Source organism: Microtus ochrogaster, unplaced genomic scaffold, assembly GCF_000317375.1.
Source record: "Microtus ochrogaster isolate Prairie Vole_2 unplaced genomic scaffold, MicOch1.0 UNK55, whole genome shotgun sequence".
In the NCBI taxonomy this organism is placed as follows: Eukaryota; Metazoa; Chordata; class Mammalia; order Rodentia; family Cricetidae; genus Microtus; species Microtus ochrogaster.
This window is the reverse complement of record NW_004949153.1, coordinates 1,329,708-1,339,549: the sequence shown is the minus strand read 5'-3', so window position 1 is coordinate 1,339,549 and position 9,842 is coordinate 1,329,708. Positions and strand designations below refer to the sequence as shown.

The 9,842-nt window shown below is 43.1% G+C and overlaps 1 pseudogene; it reads right to left on the bottom strand.

The window, feature by feature from the left end:
* Positions 1-5,730: 5,730 nt before the first annotated feature.
* On the bottom strand, positions 5,731-9,388 carry LOC101994357 (annotated as a pseudogene).
* Positions 9,389-9,842: the final 454 nt, after the last annotated feature.

Sequence of the window (9,842 nt, the reverse complement as noted above, 5' to 3'; positions counted from 1 at the left end):
TTAATAAATAAATAAAATTAAAAAGAAAAGTTCAAAATATGAAAAGTATCTCAACAGTGTAAATAGTGAATACTGAGGGATGACAGCAATTGATGTCTGTCATTTATAACCTCCAGAGAAATGCAGCTCCATCTGAACAATAGATTTCCATGGCCAACACAACAAGATAAGGAAATAACAGGAGAAGAGAAAATAGGTTTTTTTGTTCTGTTTTATTGATTTGATTTTTTTTTTTTAGTCTTCAATCATATATTATGTTCAGATCACAACTTTCCCAGGTTCTCTTTCCCCCAGTCCCTCTCCTTCAACTCACCCCCATTGTTTCCACTCCAATAAAAACAAGCAAACCTCCCAGCGACATTAACCAAATGAAGTGTAATATACAAATAAGTAGAGGCAGAAACTATCACATTAAGACTGCAGAAGGCAATCTAGCAGGAAGAAAGGGGCCCCAATAAGAAGGTATATGAGCCAATGACAGTTTTTCTCTCACTATCAGGAATTCCAACGAAATGCTAAGCCACTCAAGGCTAACATGTTTGCAGAGGACCAAGGTCAGACCTCTACAAGATCTATGATATCTTCAACCCCCATTAGTCTTGATCAATTGATTTTCTCTTCCTCATTTACTTGTTTACTTAGTGTTCCCACCTGCTCTGATTTCTCCAATACTTTCTCCTACCTCTTCCACAAGAGCAGGACTCCTGGAGCTTTGCTAAATGTTTGACTGTAGAACTCTGAATCTGTTTTCATCAGTGGCTTGATGAATTCTCTGGTCTCTTTGTTATTATGACTGAGGTAAAATGAAATCATAAAGTTGCTTTGATTTTAATCTCCCTAATTTTAGGAACAATGGATAGTTTTGGATTTTATTTACTTACTCTTTTTTATCATAGCCCTTCTGACAGGTATAGGAAAAAAAATATCAAGTCCTTTTGATTTTCATTTCCCTGGTGGTTATATATGCTGAAAATTTCCCATTTGAGTTTCCTCTGTTGAGAATTCCCTGGTTAAATCTGTACCCCATTTTTAATCATATTATTTAGTTTGTTGAGGTCTAGTTTCTTGAGTTTGAATATTAGCACTCTGTAATATGTGGAGTTGGTGGAAATCTTTTCCTAATCTGTGGGGTGCCTTTACTCCTATTGAAATTGTCCTTTTGCCTTATAGAAAAATTTCAGTTTCATGAGTTTCCATTTGTTAATTGTAGATATTAGTGTCTACATTATTGCTGTTTTGTTCAGGAAGTTGTCTACAATTCTAATGTGTTCAAGGCAGTGTAGCTGGTTTTGTATTAACGTCTTTGATCTTCATGAACTTGAGTTTTGTGCAAGGTGATAGACAAAGATCTATTTGCATTCTTCTACATGTCCATATCCAGTCATATTAGCACTATTTTTGAAGATATTTTCTCTTTTTCATTGTATATTTCTGACTTCTTTGTCAAAAACCTGGTGCCCCAAAGATGTGTAGCATACCTTAGATTCATTTTTATTGATCTACCTGTCTCATTTTATACCAAAATTATGCTCTTTATATTACTATAGATTTGTAGAACAGGTGGGAATCAGGGACGATGATACTTCTAGAAGTTCATTCATTGTATGGAAAGGATTACTTTTACCTATCCTAGTTTTCTATTTTTCTTTTTCCATACGAATTTAAGTATTATTTTTCTAAGGTCTATAATTTATTGTGTTGAGATTTTGATGGGGATTGTGTTGAATCTGAAGATTGCTTCAGCTCCCTTGAGCATTTTTTTTTTGTTAATACTGCAGATTCATGATCATCGGAAACTTTTGCATTTTATGATATCTTCTTCAATTTTCATCTTCAAAAAGACTTGAAGATTGTATCATGCAGATCTTGTTGGAGGGAGTGGGCTCCTTATTCGTCCCTGCTTCCCAGCTAGCTTACACCTGAAATAACCACACAGAAACTGTATTAATTAAAACACTGCTTGGTCATTAGCTCTAATTTCTTTCTTTTTTAAGTAAAAGTAAGAAATTCTTCCAGCTTTATTTGATTCAAAGAAGCAAGCAAGCACATGAATGGCAACTTCCCAGGTAAAGTATACATACTGTAGTCAATTCATACAGAAAGTAGTTAAGTGTTTGGCCTTTTTCTCAAACCCCAATAACATAATCAGAAGGTACATAATAAGTAATCTGAGAAATAGAAATATAACTGCTGAAACCTGTTGTGGAATATTCCTTTACACTGTGTGAAGATGTGTCACTGTGATTGGTTTAATAAAAGCTAAATGGCCAATAGTTAGGTACAAGGTATAGATAAACTTCTGGAAAGCAAGAGTTAGGGAACGAAGAATGGGCCAGAGAGGCCAGTCAAATGGAAAAGAATCATGATAGACAGTACAGAGTGAAGTAAATGGAGCCACATAAAAGAACATATATTGGAAGATCTGGGTTAATTTAAGCTATAAGAGCAAATAGGACAAGTCTAACATATAGACTAATGTTTCATAAGTAGTAATACTTCTCAATGTCTTGTTATGAGAGCTGATAACCCAAAGAAAAAAAATTCTATATATGGTGCTCAATATCCTGCCACATATATCCATATAAGGCTTGAGAAAGCTAAAAAAAATGAAAACACAGATCAAATCCTACTTCTTGATGCAGCACCTATATGATGAACAAGTCTATCTGTGTAGGGTAGTTGTATGAGGCTGCCTGTGGGCTAGAGCCAACCACCAATGCAATGTACTAAGCTTATCCATGCTTGTGGCAATAGCTGACATAGCAGTTTAAAACTTTCTTGTGATAAGAGAATGCTATAGATTCTCAATGAAGACAGATCCAGACAGAAGAAACCCTCTTAACAGGTTACAGTGCATTTAGAAAACGTACATAAGCTTAAAAACAAAATGGATGTAGACAGTCATAAAAATAAGTAGTTTATAAATAATAAAAAAATCCTTAAAGAGAAATTGAAATAATATAAAGAGTATAATCCACATAAGGAAATTACACAGAGAACATGGCTAATATAATGTTGGGTCAATTTTGAATTTTTGAATGCTAATGAACAGTGACAGCTGCTGAAATACAATGGATTGTGGAAGCAACTGACAAATTAAATCAGCCTAGATACATTAGGAATGGCATAACTTGAAAATGAATGTCAGAAAACATATTGTTTTGGGGAATAGGTCAGTTTGTTTCCACAGAAAACACAAGGCTATTTGTTCAAGATTAAAGAGAATCAGGTTGGATCGAGGTAAAACACCCGAAAATTCTGACTACAGACATAAAGAATTAAATCTTGAAAAACTACAAGACAGGTGACATATATTTTACCTGCTCAAATATAAAACAAAACAAAAAAAATCTTTGGCTAGCTTATATACAACACACAATCCATAATTGTATTAATGAAGAAACATATGTTACCTTTGAAAGTTTGTGTGTTTTCAGTAGCTCTAATTTCTTATTGGCTAACTCTCATATATTAGTTTAACCCATCTCCATTAATCTGTGTATCACCACGTGTCAGTGGCTTACCAGAGATTCTAACCAGTGTCCATCTCAGGAAGAAGATCCATGGCTTCTCTCCTTCTGCCCTTCTTCCCAGTATTCAGTTTTGTCTTCTCCACCTACCTAAGTTCTGCCCTATCAGGCCCAAAGCAGCTTCTTTATTCATTAACCAATGAAAGTAGCACATAAACAGAAAAACATCATACACGATCTTTCACTTGCTTGTTTAGAATCACCCCAAGTTACTTTATATTATTTTTTTTGCTATTGCAAAAGATATTTTTTTGATATCTTTATCAGTCATTTTCCCCGTTTGTTTATAAGAGCGATACCAATTTCTTTATTAAGTCAATATATCCAGCAGCATAACTGAAAGTATTTACCAGCTGTGGAATTTCCCTAATAGAAAGTTTGTAGACACTTATATATACTGATATATTATCTGCAAACACCAATACTTTGCGGCTGTGAGAGCACATTCTGCTCCTTCAGCCAACAGACTTTAAGATACCAGTCCATTTGCTCATTGTCTCTTATACTATAAAAGCAGCTGTAAATGTGTGCCCACTCGCTCTTGCTTCTTGCTTCTGCTTCTGACTGCTAGACTCTGTTCCTGTTCATGTAGAGGACTGTTATCTAGCACAGTGATATGTAAGTATTCCCCTTAAATCAATAACCTTTTTATTATTCATAATTTTGAAATAGTGTAAGATTATTTTATGGCTTATGTCATTATCTGGTGCCCGAATGTTTGGTTTAAGAAATCCCCACGCCTACTAATGTGTTCAAGGCTGAGTTGCACACCACTGGTTCAGAGTGTGCCTGGCTTGGCATGAAACCTCCCTCAGTAGGCCGAAGCCTGTGCTTGAAGCCAACCGTAAATTTGGATATAGAATTCTCATGAAGTAGTTACTTTTCTTACTGCAGATTAGCTGGGATTCTTTTTTTAAAAAGATATTTAAGTTTAATACAAATTTTATACAAAGAAAATGTGAAAAAATACTCCCATATGCTAAAAGCAGGTACGCTTCCCAAAGAAGGCCACCTAGGCTAGATTGTTTGTTTGTTTTGTTTTGTTTTGTTTTTTGACAACTGCAATTCACGAATGTTCTTTCTCTCCTGCCCTCCTCCGGCATTTCTTCCTTTCTTCTCTAGTGGGGTAAACTAGCTGGACAATGCGCAGCTTGCATTCTCTTTGCAACAATGAAGAGAAAGTAAACAAAGACTAAAATGTATAACAGAATGTACTGGAATGATATACAATTAATTTTTCTCATATACACACTTCGCCTGTTGCATCGATGGATGCTCGTTTTACACAACATACAAATGGGAACCTACAGCAGACATAGCATTAACGGGACAGCATGACTGGTCCTGGCTTTCTCTCACACTGCCTGTGTTTTATGTTTACATAAAAACGTAGAACTCCAGCATATACATAATACATACATGCTCCATCCGTGGGCTTACATCTCCTCACTGTGCACCTTGCTTTTGGGTCATTGCTATGAGACGTGTTATCTCTTCACGAATCTGTGTGTTTATGGAAAAGCACTCAGCAGCTAGAAGGGGCATCCCCACGTGAATGTCGTTTGCATCCCCGATGGAGCAGGGACTGCTCATGGGGACCTTGCATAAACAGCAGGCTGCTTTGCCCTTTGGGGATCCATAGCTGAAATCACAAACACACATGCTTTTCTCTGTGCCTTTCGAGCCCAGCGAGCTTGTGTTTCATAACATCGTCTTGTAGGGTCAGCGAGGGGCCAATGGCTTGGTGTGGCGGGTCCAGGACAGCACAGCCTGAGAGCCCCGATCGTAGTGTTCTGCAGAGCGACAGTGGCTACCCCCCCTCCAACCCCTGAGTATCCAAGGAGGAGGACCTGTGTGAGAATAGCCATTCCTGGGCCCAGCCCTGACACCACAGTGATACCAGAGAGCTAACTAGCCAGCCCTCTGGATTAGCAAAACATTCTTTTCATTGTAGATTTCTTTTATACATAACTTGTTTTTCTTTTTTTTTTCTTATAAGTTAAGGTCAGTATAGATATGAAAAAGGAAGGTAGGCTAGGTCAGTGACGTCACAAATTGTACCTACTTACACCTAAAGTGTTGGGCTTATGAGGTCCAGCAGTCCCAGCCAAGGCCCATGCTGGGATGGAGTCAAGTCGCTGCCCTGCAGCCAAGCCCATGGGCAGAGCCTGAGTGCTAGGAATTTGAAAGGTGACTGTTCTCCAGTTTCAGTTGCTTCCTGTTGTTTGGGTTTGTTTCCCCCCACAGGGAGGCATATCCTGGCTCACAATGCACCCTAGTCCCAGGAGGTGTCTAACAGAGACTCCCAAGACTCTTGGGGTATGAGGTTCTTCCTGCTGGTTCCTGCACTGTGCTCAGAGCCGGCTGATCCTCGCTTCTCCTCACTGCTGCTCCACAAACTGGTCTTGCTGCTCCCAGAATGATACTTCTGGGCTGGATAGTTGGGGTGCGGCTGGTGGTCTGTGGTGGTTCGGGTATAGGCAGGCTGCTTGTCACACCTCTTGCTAACAGAGCCTTGGTTGGAACCCAAGAGAATGCAGGAGGGCGTCGTCTCTCTGGAGCCAGAAAGACCCAGGGTCGAGCTGTCCTTGCCCTTCTCCGCCTATGTCTCCTTCTCTTTGGAGGCTCTGGTCGTTTCTGATGGCACTGACTGTGCATTGGAGGAGGAGCTGCTCTTGGATGACTTATTTCCTGTGTCTGTATTCGCCTCAGCATCTGCTTCCTGCTGAGGGGCAGTAGCTGACTGGGTACAGGACTTCATGTGCTCAGGCCACAGGGGGAGTCGCAGTAGCTAGTGTTCCAGCAGCAATAGAAGATGGCCTCCTTCTTGCATTTGGCACACCACTGCTTCTTCTTGGTCTCATCTACCGCCTGCTGTTTATCCAGCTCCAGCTGGTTCTTCACCTCGCCAATGAGTCGATCCCGCTCCTGCTCCAAGCTCTGCCGCACCTCTGCCATGGTCAGCTCCAGGTTGTGCTTCGTATCAACAAGCTCCCGCTGGTGCAGCCACTGCAGCTTCTCAATCTCGATCCTCAGCCTTCGAATTTCAGCTATTGTGCTTCCAGTGGTGTTTTTGGAGAGATCATTGTAGATTTCTGTCATTGTCCCTTTTATGGCATCTATCATTTTGCTGGTATACTTGGCAATATCTGCGGCCACTTCGGCTGAGGCAGTGGCGATGGGCAGGTCGGCATTGATGGCAGACGCCAGGGTGCTTGCGGAGCTGGAACTGCTGACCAGAGCTGCAGGCTGAGTGCTGGTTACCAGCGTGATGGTGGAAGTCGATGGGATCTGGGTGACCTCCTTTTGCTGGACAGTTGATGAGTTCCACACGACCCGCTGCATGGCCGGGGCAGTCACCTTTGGTAACAGCGGCCTCTGCTTCTTCACTGGGCTTCCTGTGACGGCAGTGGCTGGTGCTGTGACTGTGAATGTCGACATTGTGCTGGTGGTGGTGGCCACAGTGACGCCAGCCGCGGATGCTTGGGTGGCCGAGCGGGTGAGCACTGGTGTCTCTGAAGGAGACTGGTTGCCAGCTGAGGAAGACTGGCGGTTTACCATCCTGCTTGGGTGATGGTACCTTGGGCTCCTTCTTGTTTTTGCGACCCTCCTGCCCAGAAGGATCTTCTCCTAAGTCTATGACAAGTTCACTCTAGGAGTCGGAGTCCAAGCCCAAATGCACTGTGGGGGAATCTGTGTTGTCTTTCCCCTTCACCTTGTCCTTTGTAGGGTGAGGCGAAGGCTTCGCTTTCTCTGAGTCCTTCTCAGGCTCAGGGCTGGCCTTGTCCTTGGCGGGGGCAGGCTAGGCCTTCTCGCTGGCTGGTGAGTTACTCTTCGCTTCCTCTTTGACCTTCACCGGGTTTGCGGGTTTCGGCTTTTTTTAACGGCAGGAGCCTCTTTGTTCACCCGACTCCCCTCTTTTTCCTCAGGGTCCTCTGGCTCATTCTTGGGCTTCTGTTCCTAGTCGCTGATGTACTCACTGTCACTGCTCTCTGACTTTTCGGAGTCCTCTGAATCGCTGTGCCCCACGGCCATGTAAACGTCCTCGGAGATCTCATTTATGCCTAGTTGTGCTTTGCAGCTCTCTATGGTCTAGTCCAGGTTGAGCTGGAACATGCTTCGAATCTGCCGCTTGGGAGAGATGAGAGGGACGGTGGCCGACTGCTGGACCGACTCGCTGAGCTCCTTCAAGTCTATCTCGGCTTTGCTTCGATCCAGGTTCAGGTTCAGGATGCTCCCAGTGGTGGAGGTCTTGTCTGTCTTCGTCATGATGGGTGTCGGTGCTTGCGGAGAGAAAGGCTTCGGGCTGCCAGACAGACTCCCTGCTTGCCCCGTCTTTGTGGAGGCTGGGGAAGCTGTGCTCTTATCAAGGAAGTCCATGGACTCTTCACTTGCGCTGAAGTGGCTGGATGGGGCCTTCTTCTCTGAGGTCTTGCTCCACCTCGGAGCCCATGTGCACGGAAGAGTTCGTACTGGTGGGGGAGCGTGGCATGTTGGACAGGGAGATCCTGCGGCCTGTGCCCCTGCTCAGAAGGGGCTTGCTCAGGAGGATCTTGGGGGACGCTGTCATGTCAAAATTGAGCTTCACCTTCTCCTGTTTGTCTGTCTTAGCAGTGCCGGCGCTGGGGTTGCTGGGATCGAGCAGCATTTGGTACTGGCTATTGGGGGTGTATGGCGTCCTGAACTGGGAATAGTTAAAAACCCCAAACTTCCTCCGTTTATTCTCCACATAAACTTCCATCTCTTGCATGGCGCTGTTGAAGATACTTTTAGTCTTTTTCACAGAAAAGGGGATTTCTTTAGATATGGGGTAGCAATTATTGAAGGGGACCCAGGCTCTGTCATGTTGTCCAAAGAAACGGGTATCAACGTGCCCATCTTTGTCCCTCAGAGCTTTCGCTGGCCAGAATGGGAACCCCTTAAGTTTGGCCCAGACCAGAGGGTGCGGATTGCTACAGGGTTCACAGAACCAGTTGTCTCGTTTTTGGGAAGCAGCAAGATAGCACTCTGGACATACTTCAGTTTCATTCATCTCATGCTCACAGATCTTGATGAAGACTTTTGTTATTTGCGTCAACTTGTGATTTCCCCCATTATAAAAAATGCAGTTGTGAAGGATCCACTTGACATCAGCCAGGAAGGCTTCCGTGCAGCCGTACATCTTCTTTTCCGCATTCTTTTCCAAGGTACAAAGGTCCATGGGGTGGAAAATGTATTCTGCATAGTCGGGATGCTACTTCAAGGGAACGGGCTTCTGGAAAGCGACTGTCCCTGGCTGCTTCATTTTCTGAATGGCAAATTTGAGCAGGTAGGACAGCTGTTCAATGGTCAGCATCGTCATGGCTTTGCTCTGTGTTTTGATGCATTCTGCTACTGTAATCTTCTCACGTTCAGGACAAAACCAGTCCCCCTCTGGTTCCGATGTCAGACTCAGACACTTAGCGTGATAAACCCGGGGACAGAGCTCATAGCAAAGGACTTGTCTTTCCCGGTGACAAACCCAACAGTAGAAACCATTCCATCCGTCCTGCGGTACAACATCAACAGGGTCTGTGGTGAGTGGCTGCTTCATATAGTAAAACAGACCATGTCTTAGCTCTGACTGCTCCTTATTGCTACTGTTCAGTAAGCCGGGTTTCTTTTTCTTTTTGATGGGGCTTGTGGAGGAGTCTTAGGGCAAGCGGCCATTGGAGGAATGTGGAGGGCTGGGGAACTTCCGTTTCTGAGCCGTTAGCTCTGTAGAGCCAGGATCATTGGAGCGAGTGGAAATGTCCATTCCCTCTTCCACCTCCTGTTAAGTTTTTATTTCCTCCTCAGCCAAGCTCTGTGGATGCATTGTTAACTGTGTAATGTCAATACTTCTAGTAGGGATTCTTGATATTATCTCATTACTTGCTTCAGAGGAGCTTGCAGTCCCAGTGTCTTTGTCCAACCAACTCTCACTGCACAGAAATTCAGATGGGATATGGGCTTTCCTGGGTACCTATGGTTATCTTGTTAACCCTGTGTTCCTGCGGCTGCTGACCAAAAAGGGCCCAGCTTGGTAAACACAGTCTGTGATTTTTATTAATAACTATTTTTTTTGATCTAAGCATATCTTTGAGCATTTCACGCTAAAATCAAATTCAGACCAGTCTCATGACTCCAAGAGTGTCAATGGGGCCAGCTGGGTTTGTTTAGTAGGTGGCCCTTGACACCTACTGGCCAGTAATGGTCATTGCACCTAATCCAGCTAATTAAAGCACAGGTAAAATTTAATATCCAAAACCATAAATCATAAGAGGCTAATTTAAAAAGGTAATGTGTCAAACA